We start from the raw sequence: 3661 nt of genomic DNA, 5'->3' as shown, positions 1-3661 counted from the left end.
GAGTACAGATGCTGATTAATGGCAACTATCTCAATAAGCTCTTGGGCTTCTAGAATGGTCTTTCTCATGTGCATGGAACCACCAGCAGAGTGGTCTAAGGACATTCTAGCCATGTCTGAAAGCCCATTGTAGAATATGTCTAACTGTACCCATTCTGAAAATATTTCAGTGGGGCATTTTCTTAGCATCCTCTCATACCTCTCCCAGGCATCATAAAGAGATTCACCATCTCCTTTTTTGAAGCCTTGGATGTCCAGTCTCAGCTGGTTCACCTTTCTTAGGGTGAAGTATTGGTTTAAAAACTTGTCCACTAACTGTTTCCAAGTTTTTAAACTAGCTTTAGGCTAGTTATCCAACCACCTTTTTGCTTGATCCTTTAAAGTAAAAGGAAAGAGCAATAACCTGTAGACATCTTGGTCCACTCCCTCACTGTATACTGTGTCAGCAATCCTTAAGAAATCTGCAAGGAATTCTATAGGTTCTTCCTGAGGAAGCCCAGAACACTGGCAGTTCTGCTGCACCAGAGTAACAAGTTAAGGGTTTAATTCAAAGTTACTAGCTCTGATTTAAGGTATGCTGGTGCTTCTTCCATAGAAGTCAACATTGGGATTTGTATAAGACCCAGAGTTCTTCTGAACTCTTCATTCCCACTTGGGTTCATGATTAAGAAAGGTAGAGGATGAAGAAGGAAGAAGATAGAAGAAGAGATACACTACAACAAACAAGGCTTTTCGCAACGGTCAAAAACCGTTGCCGTAGATTGAAAACCGTTCCCAAAACTTTAGGCAACGCTTTGGCAACGGTTTTTGACCTGTGGTATATGCGGCCGTTACCAATGCTCAAAGGCAACGGTAACAGAAAAACCGTTGCCATAGTTAGTGCCTAAGACAATGGTTTTGACGAAAAATTTTAAACAACGGTTTTGATCCGTTACTCAATAAGCAACGGTTTCGAACTGTTCCTATTAACATGACAACGGTTTAAAACCGTAACTGGATAGGCAACGGTTTTAAACTGTTGTCGTTTTATTATTCACATAGCCAACGGTTTTAAACCATTACCATTGGTGCCAGGTTTCGGCAACGGTTTTTGAACCGTTGCCAGTTTATAGCCATCTATGACAACGGTTTTAAAATGTTACAGTTGATATCATTTTCGGCAACGGTTTTAAAACGTTACTGTTGGAGTCGTGTTTTGGCAACGATTTTATTATGTAGTCATCTTTGACAACGGTTTTAACACCATTGTCTTTTATAACTATTGAAAACGATTTTTTTGTAATATATAATTTTTTGTTTACAATAGTTTTCTCATGAATGAAATTAATTTCAGTTTTTTTTAATTATTTAGTGTCAATAAATAATCTAAACTATTTGAATCAAGTCACTAAAGAAAAATAATTGAACATTTCCCATCAAATTTAACTTATAAAAATTGTTGTAAGATCCACAATATCATCTAAGTTTGCAAAAAATATAATAATAAAAGAGAGTTGAAATAGCTAAGTAGCAAATAGTCATCATGTCCACAAGTTCATGACTTTTACTCTATAACATTTGCTTTTAAAAATTTGACCTTAATCAAGTTCGATTTTCCCTTCAACATAGTTTTCCTGTAAGCAAAAAAAATAAATAAATCAAATATAAAACTACACATCTTTAATACTAATAATGTTAAATAAAAATGTTTGAGAGAGAGAGGACAAACATATATATTATAACATTCTTCTATTTAGATACACAAAACAATTGAATCAACATCATAATAATCAACCATTATTTAAGATATGATAACATTTAGAAACTTTAACAACAAATAATACCTCTTCATGCGCATCATTGTTCGGATTGCCTAAAGTGCTTCCTAATTAAGCAGCTAACATGTCAAGGTCCACTCTTGACCTTTTTTGTTGCAGCATCATCTTAACAAGCGATTTTAGTTCATCTACTTCTTTTTGCATCACATCAACCTTATTCTCTAATGTTGCTTTCTCAGTTGCATGTTGCTGCTTAAGAAAACAAGACTTTTTAGCACCCACCCAAACAATACAGATCAGAATATGTGTTAAAAATTGCAACTGCCCAACATTATATAAATTTGCTTGTATTGCTACCCGAACAGGGTCAAAACCACACACTGGTTGGCAATAGAGTTGCCTCAGTTATCCCAAAAGAAAATTTATGTACTAAAAAAATGGATAAGCAGTTAAGCACAGTAGAAAGAAGGAAACTATTACTAAATCCCCCTTTTGAGCATTAAAAAAAACAGAAAGAAAAATCCCTTTAGTCCTTTACTACATGTTATCATGCATATTACCACATCCTTTTAAGTCCCTATTTTCTTTTTCTAGGTAGAATAATGCTATTGAAACCATACATTTAACACCAAACATAGGTTCTCAACTCTTTTTGTTTCAGTTTCTAACTCACATAGTTAAAGTTCTTAATTATTTAACCACATAAGTGTAATCTGATTACTTATTATGATTCTTTAACTAAGAAGTTGGAAGTTTGAATCCCATCTTAGACATAGAAAATATTCCATGACCAATGTTCGCCTAACACATAACGAGAGAATTAATCGATGTGTTAAATGATCATGCTACATACATATCAAAAATCACTCATTAAAAAAAGTATTTACTGTTTGTAAATAATGACTAAGCTGATATAAATAAATTTTATTACTCAACTATAACAAATTTAATTATTCTATTATGATAAATTTAATAGTTTTGCTTACTCATTCTTTTGTTGAAAAAATGCATAAATATACACAAATACATAGCTAACTTTTTAAAATCACATAAAACAAATTATAATTGACAGAAACAGAAGCATGCAGTTATATTTTAGATTACAAAGAAAACTTTTCAATATTAATACTAACGAAGGGTGAAAGGGGTTACCTTGTCATCAACTTCAGTGAAATTCCGCACATATGTTACCTCAGAGCCCAAATGCACATGGTACCTGCAAGTTTTCATGCTAAGTATGCGACCTCTATATCTAATGCAAGTAATTAAAGAAAAAAGGCAAGAATAGAAGGAGTGGTTAAAATACTCTGAATCTTATATTTGAATTTAATTAATAACAATAGTAGGACTACACCACCATCAAGGATAGAAGCAAAATACTGACTTTATGCTTTACTTAAGACAATAATATGATAAATTAATAACCTGAAATTCATCGAATTGACCCGTGTTCTCACCTTCAACCAGGTCACTGCTAACTACTAACTAGTTCCATCAAATAAAACAAATAGCATTTTTTATTATGATACTCTCAAATTGATAATGTCATTTTTATTTAGAAAATACCTTTTTTTCAAAATAAAAATCACATTTATAACAAAAACTTTATCAAATTTAAGTTATATTATTAAAAGTGGAATGATAATATCTTTTCACGATACCAGCAAGAATGAAGATAAATGATCCAGTTGAAAGTAGCATTCCTCCTTCAAGATGGGAATAGCTAATGCAAGCAGAAAGTATTATCAAGGAAGGGAGCAAAGAAGAGGGGGATGACAGATGGAGCAGCATGGGGCACATGATCTGGGCTATATGGAAGACGAAAAATGTAGCAATATTTCACAATCTGAAACCAGATCCTCTAAGCACTATAATCCAAGCTAGAGTACAAGAAACAGAATACGA

This window comes from Arachis ipaensis, chromosome B7, assembly GCF_059453495.1.
Source record: "Arachis ipaensis isolate K30076 ecotype BB chromosome B7, ASM5945349v1, whole genome shotgun sequence".
Lineage (NCBI taxonomy): Eukaryota > Viridiplantae > Streptophyta > Magnoliopsida > Fabales > Fabaceae > Arachis > Arachis ipaensis.
The sequence above is the reverse complement of the archived record's forward strand: the minus strand, read 5'-3'. Positions refer to the sequence as shown.